We start from the raw sequence: 17,584 nt of genomic DNA on the forward strand, positions 1-17,584 counted from the left end.
TTTAGACCTCAAACTCCTCTCCTCACCCTCTCCTGTTAATCTCCCGTTTTTGTCATCGTATACAACCCTCTATTCTTCTAATAGTGACATCAGAGGTGACCCATTCCAGCCATAATGTCACCTAGACACACAGCTCTCTTCTGATTTACACCATCTCAGTAAGCCGAAAGCTATCTTTGTGTGCGTCTGCGTGTTGCAAAGATGTCGCTCTTATTTATGGAACATCAACCCCTAGCGAGAATCTGTGATGCCTTTGGGAGCGTCCCAAGCCTGAGGGAGAGTGGCAGGGACCGTCCCCAGGGCCACCAGGGGCCAACTTCAAGGCTGCTGCTGTTGTTGGCGAGACAATAGCCCATGCCTATCACTGACTCAGAGTCAGATGTGCTAAACACAGCAGATTGAGCCTCGGGTCCGAATCAGAGCTGAATCTTACACTGAAATATATGGTAATGGATGAACATACGGTTGTCTTTTACCCCTCACCGCAGACAAAAAAACTCGCTGTAACCCTCCCTTTGGGAGTTAAAACAAGTTTTATGCTTTCAGACAAAAACAATGTTAATACGGTCATGACAAAAAGGGAACAAACATCCAATTTCACAATATAGATAGATGCGATTTTAATTTAATTTGATTGTTATTTTGTACCGTTTTATTAAATTACTTCATTATCAATTTCTATTCACTGCCTCTTTTACCATATGGGTCAACACAAAGGGAAACATCAATGTCACATTGATACGCATAATTTGCCTTTAGCACCAACATGCTTTTAAAGTTGTAAAGGGTGGTCTTTAAAATAGGCTATTTCACGTTTCATTGGTCCACACCTGTTTTGGCCACTGTGAGAGCAGGTGTACCCAACAGTTCAGGGTTCAAAGTTCAGTGTCCAAGAGAGCGAAAGCGCATACTGTAGATTGGGTCGAAAAACGCAAAGCCCAGCAACCCAGCAGGACTGAAACATTGCTGACAGCGTGGATGCTTCGTACAGCTGTCTGGTTTGTCAGTGGGGACACATTTAGCTGAAGCTCTCATCACCAACTGAACCGTTCAAAGCTGTGAACCGCCTTATTATACCTTGTCAAACCAAACTCATGTTGAGCTTAGAGTTGAGGCACAAGAGATGATAAGAAGGAATGTAAACAATCGCCGGAAAGATGTTTTTTCCGTTCCGGCTAATAGGAGATCTCTCAGCATGAGGTCAACGCGTTCATGCATGCCTACGCTCCTGTGTACACATTCAGTCAATCAAAGCATGTGTTTACATTGTTTGGTTGTAATAGAAGTAGAAAATTACGTATTAGTATTAAAGTATATAAATAGTTCATTTTAATTGCCCAATTAGTTTGAGACATCTGCTTCTGTTATTTTACGCACACAGCAAAGCGTAATTACTCGTTGAACTTTAAAAGGTTACGCCTACACAAGATTACAGCAATGTGACCGATGTGTTACGTACTTCAAAAATATGTTTGTGTTGCATTCATATGTCTGTCCAAGATACGCAGTTAAAAATATATTTGTTTATTTGGGCAAAGCAGCAGAATGAAGGTGAGAAGAAAACGGAAATGTTACAATTTGAAAAAAAAATCGCAAAACTACTGAGAATATTTAATTAACACTTACCCATATTCCAATGTTGCTCTGGCATTTCTTTAAAAAAATGCAAATCTAGTATTATATACAATCTAAAGCATTACACTGCATTGTGCACCAGTGATGAGCAGATCAAGACGGTTTCAGCAGTAACAACATAAACAAGCAGCTTTCGTGGTCATCACGTAACTTCCGGTAAACTCCGCGAAGAATAAATAACAACACAGTCCTTTTAAAGCAGTTTATTTATATAACAAGCAAAATAAACAACACGTATATTACATAGGAACCCAAAACATTTGTTTTTTTCGAAGAGGTATTTGTTTAAGAGTTCAGTTTCAGCAACTAGTCATACAAACCGAAACCGAAAGTAAAGTTCGGACCAGACGCTTATCGCGTCACCGCACGTGCACCCAATGAAACGGTCTATAAACAACCCGCACCCGACCGACGTTTTCAACTAACCCGCCCGCAAAACTCGGACCTCAAAAAAAAAAATTGTACCCGACCTGCTTCCTGGCCCGCATTTTTTAAAAGTAGTAAATGCTCATCGTTGCGTCATTGGGCCATAGAAGTAAGAACTAGGGGTGCGGGGATGTGTGTCTAGTACTATATAAATTACAAAGGTTTAATTGGCATCTTTATTTTAAACAACCTGACCTGAATATCATTACAAATATTTTTCGATGACTCGTAACCGCGGGTGACCGCAGGCAACCACTCATTTTGGATCAACCCGCGCATCACTGTAGGGCACCAACAGGAAAATAGTCAAAAAATGGCCCTATACCTGTCACTGGGGCGGTACCCCAAAAGTACACTTTTGCACTTAAATTTGTACTTCAAAGGGTACCAAATACATACATATCTAAATGGTACATATTAGGACCTTTTAAAGGGTACTGCCCCAGTGACAGCTTTGGACCATTGTTGACTATTGTTTTTTGAAAGTGTAATAGGCTTCCTATAACAAAACAGGTCTAGATAGGCTATTTAAAGCCTTTATGTGGTTTATAAAGTGTTATGAGAAATAGAGTAATAAGCTATGTGTCACAGAGAGTATAAAACAATATACTGTCTCTCTCTAGGAGCAACTTGTGAATTTTTTATTATTAGATAGACATAAAGGAGTTTTATTCTCTTTATCAGCCAGATTAACCCATCTTACAGTAAATAACTTCAAAAACATCTTTATCAAAATTTAAATGCCAACTGTAGTCTCATACAGATCAACAGCGAAGAACAATTCAAAAACCTTTTAGCGCTATATACGCTATTGTATAATTATAATGCATTTGACACTGGGACATGTAACATCTTCAATGTGTGGGTGAGCAATTTAGTCTTGCGCTCTATGATGCAAAGTCAGAAAGAAAGTGCAAAAAGTAAGAGATGCAGGAGTGCAGGATTCAGTCTTTGCTTTGACCACAGGTAGGTGAGATGATGCTGTGGCCTCAAAACAAGATGATCAAATAACTCAAAGCCTTTTATAATGTGGAGAAAATGTTCTCAAACAGATTAAATGAAACAACATGGACATGGACCATAAAACATTTTATTGTCCACCCGAATCTTTGACACATGAGGAAGCAGAATAAAATTCCCAGTCAACATTGTTTAAGGAATTTTATAAGGAACATTGTTTGCAATCCGCTTAAATCTTCTGAAATCTTCAATATGAAACTGGGTGTGTAATAGGAGAAAGCAACTGAATTGTAAAAAGGAGCATTGCATACCATGGTGGTTAAACAGACAGGTTGTTAAAAGGATAGTTCACCCAAAAATGATACATTTTCTTACTTTCATGTTACAAACCTGTATATGTTATAACCAAATTATAAACAAAAAGATCATGGGCCCCACTAACTTCTATAGTAGGAATAAAGAATACTATGGAAGTGAATGGGGCTCATGAACGGTTTGGTTACAAACATTCCTCAAAATATCTTCCTCTGTGGTCATCAAAACAAATACATTTATACCGGTTTTTAAAAACATGAGGGTGAGTAAACAATGACAGAATTTTCTTTTTTGGGTGAACTATCCCTTTAAAGAGCATAGCTAAAAAAGTGAGAGGGGTTTACAGGTGTTTAAATCTTATCAACATATTTTGACACAGTTTTACAAAGATAAATGCCTTTTTTTTGTTATGTGCACTGATTAATAATGCACAATAAGAGCAGAACATATATATGGCGAATATTTCACACGGTTCATGTATTTTAAATAACCAACAAGCAACCACATAGAAATGCCCTGACAAGCTTATGTAGCAGCCTCATGTTGTAGTAAATGTATTCAAAAGCATTAAAGTTTTGAAAATGTAAAAACTGCCTTGATAAAGAAAAAATCTATAAAAATAAGCTGACAAATAATATTTAAGATGTTGTCCTAACCTTAAATTTATGCAATAAAGGTTTTTAAAAAAAATTAATGTGTCAGAAATCAGATATATGTTGGTGCAGATAGTCCTGTGGTTGGTGCGCCAACATATAGTGCACTCACGGCGACCCGAGTTCGATTCCCATCTCTGCGATCCTTTGCCAATCCCGCTCTTCTATCTCCACCCAACACTTTCCTTGTTAACTCTCCACTACTATTCTATCAAAATAAAGGCATAAAAGCCCCTAAAAAAAGAAATCTGATGTATTAGTGTTCCTGTAGCTCAATTGGTAGAGTATTGCATTAGGTCTTGGGTTTGATTCCACACACATACTCATAAAATTAATGCACTGTTAGTCGCTTTGGATAAACGCGTCTGCCAAATGCATAAATGTAAATGTAAAGTAGTTGCAAAAGGGTCATTCTGCCAAATGGACACACGGGCAGAGAAAGGGAAAGCTGTGTGTAGTGTAAGCTGTCAGGTTGTACAGGTCAGCATTTCGACCAACCTACCACACGTGGGAAGTGCAATGTTTGCACCATTGTTAAATACTTGAGATACCCAGCTGTCTGTCCATCTCCGAAAACCTCTTGACTTTCCTCTTAGAAAAAGACCTGAGGACCAGCTGTACACTGCCCATCTTACATATCAAAACACACACACACACGCTCCTATGCTGGCTAATGGTGACCAACCCTATTAGTCCATCTGGGTAGCTGATGATGACCGGTTAGAAATTACAAGTACCCATCCTACTCACACAAACAAACAAACCCTCGCCTAACAAGCTCATTTGCATATTCCCCAAACCCAAGCCAAATTGAACAGACTGCATATTATTTGTCCCAGGGTTGCCGAATCTTCATCATGCACTACAGCAAGCCATACACACAAGCAAACACACAAACACCTTATGTCGCATGACACGTGCCTCGGACAGACGGCTTTGTCTCTGCTCCTGTCAATCATTCCAGCTTCCGTTCAAACACGGCTATCATACTGGCAGCTGTCAAGGGTTTAACCCCCACTTTTGCTTAGCTAGACAGTATTGACCTTTGACCCCCACTATGTGAACGGTAGCCTAACGCAGACACCTCTTAATATGGCGATCAAAAAAAGTTGAGCCAGTGCCGAGTCGCCTATTAATAACATTTTATTTGTGCTGTTTGTCATTTCTTTCAACAGGTAGTTCATCAAAACATAAAGATTTGGTCTACATTTAGTCACTTATGTGTCATTTCAAGCCTGTGTGCTTTTTAGGACGTATTATGCAAATACGTATTATGTTTATAATTATTTACGGTATGAGGAAGTGGCGAGACTGGCGAGCTATTGAATTCCTGTATCTATGCAAATGCATGTATAGATAATGGCAATTTAATTACATTTCCATTTTATAGGTGAATTATTCATCCAGGCATCCAGACCGTTTTTTTTTCATATGGATGATGAAAAACAATACCCACAACATTGTAAAGCACATCTCTGCTTTGATGGCATCTATTCACACTGTTTCGCGGAGGTAAAGATGTAAAAAAGGAGTTTCTTGATTGAATCGCTGTCCTTACGCAGTTATCGTTTTCTTATTGCCAATTCAAATCCAGTATGATTGTGTTACCTCCCGAAACCTCTCCAAAGGTCTGATATTCTGCATACTGGCGTTTCATTGATTCAGCTGGCCTTTATTGCTCTGAATATTTCAGGAGCTCCATCTCTTTGTTCAAGACAGGCCTCACGACACTGTACTAGGGCCGCTACAATTGTGCTTGAATACCATTTGGTCATATGAACAGAATTTCTTCTGCAATAGAAAGATTTTACTGTGAATTTAGGACAACTGTTGCTTTCCAAAAGACAAAAAAAAATGAAGCACACGGGTTAAAAGAAACCACTGTCTGCCTTTAATCTGTATCTATTCAAACATTTTTAGTAAAATAAAGAAAACATTTTAATATAATAACTAACATGCACTAATAATGAATGGTGCAAAGTAAAACCAAGGACAACTATTAAGAAAATAAATAAAATCAATATTGATTCAAGAGTTCAGTTCAACGTCTAAAACTGTACTGATCTTTTGGTGCATTACTGATCTTGAGTGCAGATTTGTTTAGTGTAGATTTAGCATTTAAATCCTGCACAGTTAGTATGCATTAGGAGATACATGCCGTTCCTCTGGGTTAGCGTAGCTAAAAGCATCATTAGTCAAATCAAATTCAACTGCAACTTCTAATAAAAGAGTGAGATTTTTTTCATACTGGGCACGAAAGATGATTGGAGTTCTCATTAAACCCATGGCATAAACAATAAACCAATTCCGTGTACGAAATTCCCTGCAGCATACCGCTTAAATATGCACATGCGGACATGCTGGACTCAAAGGACTAGGAAAAAGCTGATCAAACTGTTGCTTTGCGGCTTCGCGCACCGCATTGCTACGGAATATGAATACAGATGTGACATTTAAATATTATGACAGCGCCGTGAGTGTAATCATCTTCAAAGTTAAATATTGAAGAGTGGATTAAAGCTGACATTACCTTAATTCCTCAATGTCAGTCATAAAACAAGAGCACAATCCGTTCGGCAGGCCCGGCATACCATAAAAAATGCTTTTAAACCTTTCAAACTTCAACATAGGAATGAAGGCTCAGTGGTTTTCATAGTGCCGCGGTGTACGGTGGCAATTATTGAACAGCAGGTCTGCTTTCCAAAAGACCTTGCTCAAAATCGAGTTATTTAATTTTGTTAAAAAAGATTTTGTCTTTTCAGCTTCTGACAGCTTAGAAATTTAAATACAGATTTTATTAACAAAATATCTAGTATATTATGAGTGGCAAGGTTTTTTGGACATTGCAGAAACATTAACTTATAAAAAGACAAAAAATATTTATTTTCCGATCAATCAATCAAATCAATTTAAATGTATTTATAGTGCACATTTAATAAAAAATTTAAATAAAAAATTGTTGCATCATGCTTCTGATACGCAAATATTTTTGCAGTACCTTTTATAAAGGATTTCATGAATAGGCTAATATTTTAATGCTATAGTACTGTGGTGCGGTACAGTCCTTCAATACAGCACTTTAGTGCGGTAAAGTCATTCAATGCTACAGTTCTGTAGTGCGGTACAGTGCTTTAATACTACAGTAGTGTGGTGCAGTATAGTCATTCAATACTACAGTACTGTAAAGCGGTACAGTCCTTCAATATTACATTAGTGTAGAGTGGTACAGTCCTTCAATACTACAGTAGTATAGCGTTGTACAGTCCTTCAATACTAAAGTACTGTAGTGCGTTACAGTCCTTCAATACTAAAGTAATATAGAGCAGTACAGTCCTTCCATACTACAGTAGTGTAGTGGGGTACAGTCATTCAATACTACATTACTGTAACACGGTATGGTTCTTCAATACTACAGTACTGTAAAGCGGTACAGTCCTTCAATACTACAGTAATGTAAAGCTGTAAAGTCCTTCAATACTACAGTACTGTAAAGTGGTACAGTCCTCCAATACTACAGTACTGTAAAGCTGTAAAGTCATTCAATACTACAGTAAAGAAGTAAAGTCCTTCAATACTACAGAACTGTATCGCGGTACAGTCATTCAATACTACAGTACTATAACATGGTACAGATCTTCAATACTACAGTACTGTAGTGCGGTACAGTCCTTTAATACTACAGTGGTGTAGTGCAGTACAGTCCTTCAATAGTGTAGTGGGGTACAGTCCTTCAATACTACAGTACTGTAAAGTGGTACAGTCCTTCAATACTACAGTAGTGTAGCGCCGTACAGTCATTCAATACTACATTACTGTAACACGGAATGGTTCTTCAATAATACAGTACTGTAGCGCGGTACAGTCTTTTAATACTACAGTAATGTAAAGCTGTAAAGTCCTTCAATACTACAGTACTGTAAAGTGGTACAGTCCTTCAATACTACAGTACTCTAAAGCTGTAAAGTCATCCAATACTACAGTAAAGCGGTAAAGTCCTTCAATACTACAGAACTGTAGTGTGGTACACTCATTCAATACTACAGTACTACAACACAGTACAGTTCTTCAATGCTACAGTACTGTAGCGCGGTACAGTCCTTTAATACTACAGTACTGTAAAGCAGTACAGTCCTTCAATACTACAATAGTTTAGCATTGTACAGTCATTCAATACTACATTACTGTAGAGCGGTATGGTTCTTTAATACTACAGTTCTGTTGTGTGTTACAGCCCTTTAATACTATACTACTGTATCACGGTTAAGTCTTTTAATGCTATAATACTGTAAAGCGGTACAGTTCTTTAATACTACAGTACTACAGTACTACAACACAGTACAATTCTTCAATACTACAGTACTGTAGCGTGGTACAGTCCTTTAATACTACAGTGGTGTAGTGCGGTACAGTCCTTCAATACTACAATAGTTTAGCATTGTACAGTCATTCAATACTACATTACTGTAGTGCGGTATGGTTCTTTAATACTACAGTACTGTTGGGTGTTACAGCCCTTTAATACTATACTACTGTATCACGGTTAAGTCTTTTAATGCTATAATACTGTAGAGCGGTACAGTTCTTTAATACTTCAGTACTACAACACAGTACAGTTCTTCAATACTACAGTACTGTAGCGCGGTACAGTCCTTTAATACTACAGTGGTGTAGTGCGGTACAGTCCTTCAATACTACAGTAGTATAGCGTTGTACAGTCCTTCAATACTAAAGTACTGTAGTGCGTTACAGTCCTTCAATACTAAAGTAATATAGAGCAGTACAGTCCTTCCATACTACAGTAGTGTAGTGGGGTACAGTCATTCAATACTACATTACTGTAACACGGTATGGTTCTTCAATACTACAGTACTGTAAAGCGGTACAGTCCTTCAATACTACAGTAATGTAAAGCTGTAAAGTCCTTCAATACTACAGTACTGTAAAGTGGTACAGTCCTCCAATACTACAGTACTGTAAAGCTGTAAAGTCATTCAATACTACAGTAAAGAAGTAAAGTCCTTCAATACTACAGAACTGTATCGCGGTACAGTCATTCAATACTACAGTACTATAACATGGTACAGATCTTCAATACTACAGTACTGTAGTGCGGTACAGTCCTTTAATACTACAGTGGTGTAGTGCAGTACAGTCCTTCAATAGTGTAGTGGGGTACAGTCCTTCAATACTACAGTACTGTAAAGTGGTACAGTCCTTCAATACTACAGTAGTGTAGCGCCGTACAGTCATTCAATACTACATTACTGTAACACGGAATGGTTCTTCAATAATACAGTACTGTAGCGCGGTACAGTCTTTTAATACTACAGTAATGTAAAGCTGTAAAGTCCTTCAATACTACAGTACTGTAAAGTGGTACAGTCCTTCAATACTACAGTACTCTAAAGCTGTAAAGTCATCCAATACTACAGTAAAGCGGTAAAGTCCTTCAATACTACAGAACTGTAGTGTGGTACACTCATTCAATACTACAGTACTACAACACAGTACAGTTCTTCAATGCTACAGTACTGTAGCGCGGTACAGTCCTTTAATACTACAGTACTGTAAAGCAGTACAGTCCTTCAATACTACAATAGTTTAGCATTGTACAGTCATTCAATACTACATTACTGTAGAGCGGTATGGTTCTTTAATACTACAGTTCTGTTGTGTGTTACAGCCCTTTAATACTATACTACTGTATCACGGTTAAGTCTTTTAATGCTATAATACTGTAAAGCGGTACAGTTCTTTAATACTACAGTACTACAGTACTACAACACAGTACAATTCTTCAATACTACAGTACTGTAGCGTGGTACAGTCCTTTAATACTACAGTGGTGTAGTGCGGTACAGTCCTTCAATACTACAATAGTTTAGCATTGTACAGTCATTCAATACTACATTACTGTAGTGCGGTATGGTTCTTTAATACTACAGTACTGTTGGGTGTTACAGCCCTTTAATACTATACTACTGTATCACGGTTAAGTCTTTTAATGCTATAATACTGTAGAGCGGTACAGTTCTTTAATACTTCAGTACTACAACACAGTACAGTTCTTCAATACTACAGTACTGTAGCGCGGTACAGTCCTTTAATACTACAGTGGTGTAGTGCGGTACAGTCCTTCAATACTACAGTAGTTTAGCATTGTACAGTCATTCAATACTACACTACTATAGCGCGGTATGGTTCTTTAATACTACAGTACTGTTGGGTGTTACAGCCCTTTAATACTATACTACTGTATCACGGTTAAGTCTTTTAATGCTATAATACTGTTGAGCGGTACAGTTCTTTAATTCTACAGTACTGTAGCATGGTACGGTCCTTCAAAACTACAGTACTGTAGCGCAAAAAGTCTAACATTTTAGTTTTGGGTTTTCTTAAGTACACAAAAGTATCACAGCATTACCAGATAACACAACTGTACCACAATAACTTTTTTCAAAGGCTTGGGTTAACCTAAGAAAAGACTGCATTTAAATCAGGTTAAGAAACAAATTAAGATCAAATCCCACAATTACCACGTCATTCTTGTTTCCCTTCTGAACCCCAGAGGTTTATAGCTACAGTCTCTATGAACTGTTAACAGTTTGCCAATGCCCAATCCTCCCGGCACCTTTATATGTAACTCATTAATACCGAAGAACCCGATATCCCACTGCACAAATACACACACAAACATGCACATACACACACGACCTCCTGTCGTTGCTCTGGGGCAATTTGGTAATCAGTCCTCGGAGGGTTTACAGCGCACGGAGACAAAGAAACTTGCTATGCACACACACGTACGCGCGCGAAAGCAGAGATATCACCGTCAAACATACACAGAGTGACACACACGGGAGACGTGTCTGTGTTAAAAATAAAATAAAAAAGCCCTGAGTCAATGTATAACCCAGTAAAAACGTTTTTCTTTTTTCGCCCTTAATTATCAGCCATAGAGATGGGAGGTGGAGAGGGAGAAAGAGAGATCTGCAAAAATACTTTCCTTCCTATTTTGTAACACACCTAACAATGAGTCGCAGTTATATTTAGGTGCTTAATAAGACAGCTGGGGCTTATTGGATCTCTGGAGCTTTTAAAGGAGAGCTGGAGCTTGTGTCCACTGGGCTTCCAGCAAGCGCTCTTAAAATGGCCAGTTAATATTTATTTGCATACCTGGCACTAATCTGACTCTAAATGATAAAGTATGGCCCTCTTTCTCTTTGTCTTTCACTTTTTCTCCATCACGTCTCCTTAATTTGCTGCTAGCTGGGGCACATTTTTGCATAAGCGTTCATTGTTTTTCATTAAAGGCCGGTGCAAACAGCAGGCCTGGTGTGTGTGTGTGCGTCTCTGATATTGGAGACAGATTTTAGGGGTGGAGGGGTGCAGAATAGGTACATTTGGATTGGAAAGGCCTGGTCATTTGGGAGAAAGTGAACGTTGCTGTAGGGAAACTGAGCCGGTCCAAAATGAGCTGAGTCTACATCTCTATCCCTCTGCATTTCTGCCAGCTCGGGCTGCATTGTTACTAAACAGATTGCGCTCTCTCACCGATGGAACAAATTAAGCATAGTCGTTCTCTTCTCCTCAATGCCCTCTCGAGTCTCGACTGTGCATGTGAATTTAATTTCCAAGCATTTTTATTAAACCCTGAACCATTAAAGCACAGAATCAGAACAAACGCTGCCCTTTGCTTGCTGTACTCTTTGTTAGACAATCTTTTCAATAACAAAATCTTTTAAAGCACGGCATTTAAAGTGAGGTTGATTCAGGTACATTTTTAATCAAATATTTTTACATTTGTTCAAATAATAAAAAACATTTGCTAGTTTGAAACTTGCTGCCCATACTTGTGGTTGCTAGAGTGTCCATGAAAATTGCTACACTGTTGCTAAGGTGTTTTGAGTGGTTGCTAGGGTTCCATTGAAATTGTTACACTGTTGCTGAGGTGTTTTGAGTGGTTGTTCGTGTGTTGTCATGTGGTTGCTAGGGTACCATGGAAATTGCTACACTGTTGCTAAGGTATTTTGAGTGGTTGTTAGTGTGTTGTCAAGTGGTGCTAGGGTGTCCATGAAATATGCTACACATTTGCTAAGGTGTTTTGAGTGGTTGTTAGTGTGTTGTTATGTGGTTGCTAGGGTGTCCATGAAAATTGCTACACTGTTGCTAAGATATTTTTAGTGGTTGCTAGGGTTCCATTGAAATTGTTACACTGTTACTGAGGTGTTTTTTCAGTGGTTGTTAGTGTGTTGTCATGTGGTTGCTAGGGTGTCCATGAAAATTGCTACACTGTTGCTAAGATATTTTGAGTGGTTGCTAGGGTTCCATTGAAATTGTTATTTTCAGTGGTTGTTAGTGTGTTGTCATGTGGTTGATAGGGTGTCCATGAAAATTGCTACACTGTTGCTAAGATATTTTGAGTGGTTGCTAGAGTTCCATTGAAATTGTTACACTGTTGTTGAGGTATTTTGAGTGGTTGTTAGTGTGTTGTCAAGTGGTTACTAGGGTGTCAATGAAAATTGCTACACTGTTGCTAAGGTGTTTTGAGTGGTTGTTAGTGTGTTGGGATGTGGTTGCTAGGGTGTCAATAAAAAACTCTACCCTGTTGCTAAGATATTTTGAGTGGTTGCTAGGGTTCCATTGAAATTGTTACACTGTTGCTGAGGTGTTTTTTAGTGGTTGTTAGTGTGTTGTTATGTGGTTGCTTGGGTGTCGATGAAAATTGCTACACTGTTGCTAAGGTGTTTTGAGTGGTTGTTAGTTTGTTGTGATGTGGTTGCTAGAGTGTCCATGAAAATTGCTACACTGTTGCTAAGGTGTTTTGAGTGGTTGTTAGTGTGTTGTTATGTGGTTGCTAGAGTGTCCATGAAAATTGCTACACTGTTGCTAAGGTGTTTTGAGTGGTTGTTAGTGTGTTGTCATGGGGTTGCTAGGGTGTCCATGAAAGTTGCTACACTGTTGCTAAGGTGTTTTAAGTGGTTGTTAGTGTGTTGTTATGTGGTTGCTAGGGTGTCCATAAAAATAACTACACTGTTGCTAAGATATTCTGAGTGGTTGCTAGGGTACCATGACAATTTCTATGCTGTTGCAAAGATATTTTGAGTGGTTGCTAGGGTATTATTGTGTGGTTGCTATGGTTCCATGTAAATTGCTACACATCTGCTAAGGTGTTTTAAGTTGTTGCTAGGGCATGTTGTCATGTGGATGCTAAGGTGTCCTTGAAAAAATATGCTGTTGCTAAGACATTATAAGTGGTTGTTAGTGATTTGCCATGTGGTTGCTAGGATTCCCTGAAAATTATTGTGCTGTCGCTAAGGTGTTTTGGGTGGTTGTTGGTAAGTTGCCATGTGGTTGTTAGGGTTCCCTGGAAATTGCTATGCTGTTGCTAAGGTGTTTTGTGTGGTTGCTAGGTTGTCTTTAAAAATAGCTACACACTAAGGTAAAGTATTTTGAGTGGTTGTGTTGCCATGTGATTGCTAGGGTCTTCTTAAAAATGTATGCTATTGTCGAGGCATTTTGAGGGGTTGTTATTTAGATACCACATGGTTGCTAGGGTGTCTTTGAAAATTGCTAAGCAGTTGCTAAGGAGTTTTGAATGGTTGGCGGTAAGTTGCCATGTGGATGCTAGGGTGTCCTTAAAATTGTATGCTGTTGCTAAGGCATTTTATGCAGTTGCTAGTGAGTTGCAATGTGGTTGTTAGGGCTCTCTGAAAATTGCTATGCTGTTGCTAATGTGTGGTTGCTAGGGTGTCTTTGAAAATAGCTATGTACTTGCAAAGGTGTTTTGAGTGGTTGTTAGTGCGTTGCTACAAGATGTGGTTGCTAGTGTGATCTAGTAAATTGCTAGGCTATTACAGAGGTATTCTTAGTGAATGTTAGTGTGCTCCTAAGTGGTTGCCAGGATAGGCTAGGTAGCTGCTATGCAGTTGTTAAGGTTTTCTGTGTGGTTGCTAGGTAGCTGATTTCTAAGTCAAAATAACCCTTCTACAATTCTCTAAGGCTTAGTGCACACTGCACAAACATGAGTTTTTTTGTCAATCTAATCTTAATGACTGACTGTTTGTGCTGACATTTTGCAAATGATGAAATCTGATCCATTTGCTCAAACAGTGCAGCTAGTATCAGGCAAATCTACTGGTTACTATAGTGATTCTGTTAGCATCAGCACAATGAAAAGAGACTCTCAATACCTGAGAATAGCTGTCGGTGTGGAAAACCGGGCATTTTGCCTCTGCCCGTGTCGGTCAGGACATCTTGCCATAGCACACGAGAGAATATAAGAATGAGTTAACTGTGAAAAAAAGACTGACTCATTTTCTTTTCTTTAAAAAAGCTAACTTCACACAGATTCTTATATAAGAAAATTATATTAGAAATGAGTGCATTCAGACACTCTCATTATGTGCATTTTTGTCATCAAATGGGGAAAAATATTTGATATTTTGCATTCTAGATACAGTTCAGTATCCTGCGGATATGTTTGTTTTATATTCCCTAAGCACCAAACCTAATAAATGTTTTATCCAGAGGCCAGACAACTACCGGTCCTGTGTTTTAAGTATGTTTAGATAATCTCGAACTTAAATGTCACCTATTCAGTACACTAAGCTTCAGTTGCAGCTTATGTAAATGCATCATCACTCATAATAGCCTATACATTTTGTTGTTTCTCACACGCACGCCACAGCTCCTGTCCAACAGGTCTTTGTGCTGCAGTGCAACCAACTGCAGTGTGAGATACCCGCAGAGCGGCGTGAAATGAACTCGCTTGTAGCCGTCACCGCAAGCCTCTCCAAGGTTTTGCATTTCACACCTGGCCTCAGTGGAGAGCTCCAGATTAACAGGATCAAATGCAGGCGGGATACCGGGAGAAAATAACACAGCAAGTGTTGGTTCTGAATAAGCAGATTAAAAAGAGAAGCTGGTACACACTGGCCCGTAGCTGTAATCATTACAGTTTCAATGTACATCCCCCTCAACACACACTCACACGTTTTGCATGGTTATAGCTTTCAATATCCCACGAGGAAGCGGTGCTATTGATCAGGCAGGCATCTCCCTAATTAAGCCTGAAACCAGAGGGAAGACGCAGGAACATGGGGGATGAATCCCACGAAAGATGAATCCCACGATAGTGTAGTAACAAAACTAAGACACACACTGAGATCATCAGGTTCACTTGTTGTATAAATAAGAATGGAGGTGTTTGAGAGGCGGAGGGGGCAATCGTTCTGACACAAAGATTGCACAAGACTGCACAAAATGAGAATGCCGATTTGATTCCGATCATCTTCAGGGTCTGAAAAGCTCTTGGGATTTAATTAAGAGATGCAATTATCTCATTTACTCTTTCTTTGGCTTCTCTGCCCCCTAAAGGCGCAGAACGCCGGTGATTTAGGAAGAGGCGGAGGGAAGAGAAACAGTGTAGATTTTCCCCTGCGTAATCTTTCTACCTCTTAGATAAACTGCTCTCGCGCTCAGACGAAAGGAAAGCAGTCATTCCTATGCATCCCAACCGGGAATTTATAATGCAAAATTTTAGCTACACAGTTATATGAAAGTCAACTCAGTTTGTTGTCCAACGTATTAGAGATGAAGCAGAAAAGAGAACATAACGATAAAAATATGGCTATACTGTATGTATATACTGGTATATGCAACAAATGCAAGTTATTTTCATGGTAAAGTCTGTTGTGTGTAGAATCAGACCTGTCAAATACATTAATGTGAGTCAGAATATTCTTCTCGCCCTGAGAAACCCACCATAGCATCAGCGTTGTCTCTCCTGATCGCCCCTGATGTTAATTTAAAGTGCTGTGGCTCATCACACCACGCCGTCCCACTTTCAACCATCCTGCAACGCTACCTAACACAAGCCGCAAAACACGAAGTAAACATCAGAGAACATCGTACTCCCCCGAGCAGACCTCTCTAGGCACGCTGCCACCCCGCCCGCTCTCAGCCACCCGGGCACGCTGCCTGCCATCACAGCTACTGGTCTGTAACCGGCCCAAAATCTACTAATTACTGCAGAGCTGGAATAAGTAAACGAGAAAGAGATGGAAGATAAAAGACCAAAGTTATCCGTCAGTGTTAAAATGACTGTTGATGAAGCTTAACAAGGCGCAATGTCTGAAAACTATACTGTTTGTTTATTCATTCAAATGCCACAATTTGCACAGTGCTGCTGAACCGCGACAACTGCAGTGCTTGTGAGGAAGATGGAAGAGCTGTGTGGAATAAAAATGGCATTTTTAGTGCTGTCAACATAAGGATGCTAAGCTTTTAAGATCAAGCCATGCTTTCTACCGTAAAGACACTGTGAATTGGCTTGATGTGCATTTCTTTTCTCGGTTTTGTTGTTGTATTTCCTTTAGGAGCCAAAGGCTTATGCAGGACATATGTTCGAACTTATCAATTTTCTTATGCAGCAAATAGTTTATTTTGCCACTATTATAAAAACTAAGAATAAACAGTAATACTTTACTATAAGGATGTATTTTATAACATCAGGAAACGTCTTATCTTTGAACTAACAATATAATTTTTGCATTTAATAAAGTTTGTTAATACCAATACAATTGTTAATGTTAGTTCATTGTACATTAAAGGAATATTCAATTTTCTTAAAAGAAAAATCCAGATAATTTACGCACCACCATGTCATCCAAAATGTTGATGTCTTTTTTTGTTCAGTCGAGAAGAAGTTGGGCCCTATTTTAACGATCTGAAACGCAAGTGCGAAGCGCAAAGCGCAAGTGACTTTGTGGGCGGATCTTGGGCGCTGTTGCTATTTTCCCGGCGGGAGAAATGAGTCTTGCGCCAGGCGCAAATCAATAAGGGGTTGGTCTGAAGTAGGTTCATTATTCATAGGTGTGGTTTGGGCGTAACGTCAAATAAACCAATCAGAACGCTATCCAACATTCCCTTTAAACGCAAGGGCGCAAGTTCCATGGCGGGTTGCTATTATTATGACGGATTTACCAGGCGCACGCCAGGAGCAGTTCACAGCCGAGGAGACCCACGTTCTTGTAAGAGCAGTCAAAGACAGAGAAGTTGTTTTGTATAGGGATGGGAGAAACCCGCCCAAATCAGCGTCGTTTAAACAGGCGTGAGAGGAAATAGCCACAATTGTCTCATCAGCTGCGCCAAGCACTACAATGATGTCAGGAGACGGGGGAATCTCAAGCTTGCCAGCATAAATCGGGCATGCCGGGCACACAGGAGGACATCGCTGCGTCCACCCTCACCGCTGAAAGGGTTTTGGGGGCTTTGAAATCGGACCCAAGAAACGCAAGCAAGGTCCAACCCCAAAGTACACTTACAAATCAAGTTCATACATTAAGGTTTCTTATGAAAACATTTTAATTATTATTTAGATAAAATAAACGTAATACAGCCACACAACAAACTTATGAAAATATTTTAATCGTTATTTGCATGATAATTGTTTAACGCTGCCACACAAAATAAATAAAAACTATCACCACAATGCTCACCACAATGATTTCCCTTATCTCATTTATTAATATTTTTTATTGTAACAATTTATGATTTAATGATTTCCCTTATCTTATATTTTTTATTGTAAC

At 39.1% G+C, this 17,584-nt stretch overlaps 1 protein-coding gene across 2 annotated transcripts in view; it reads right to left on the bottom strand.

Annotated features, from left to right (window-relative positions):
* robo3 (roundabout, axon guidance receptor, homolog 3 (Drosophila)) overlaps nt 1–17,584 on the bottom strand; it is a 179,780-nt gene that overhangs the window by 88,657 nt on the left and 73,539 nt on the right. The gene's annotated exons all lie outside the window — the stretch shown is intronic.

Source organism: Misgurnus anguillicaudatus, chromosome 12, assembly GCF_027580225.2.
Source record: "Misgurnus anguillicaudatus chromosome 12, ASM2758022v2, whole genome shotgun sequence".
Lineage (NCBI taxonomy): Eukaryota > Metazoa > Chordata > Actinopteri > Cypriniformes > Cobitidae > Misgurnus > Misgurnus anguillicaudatus.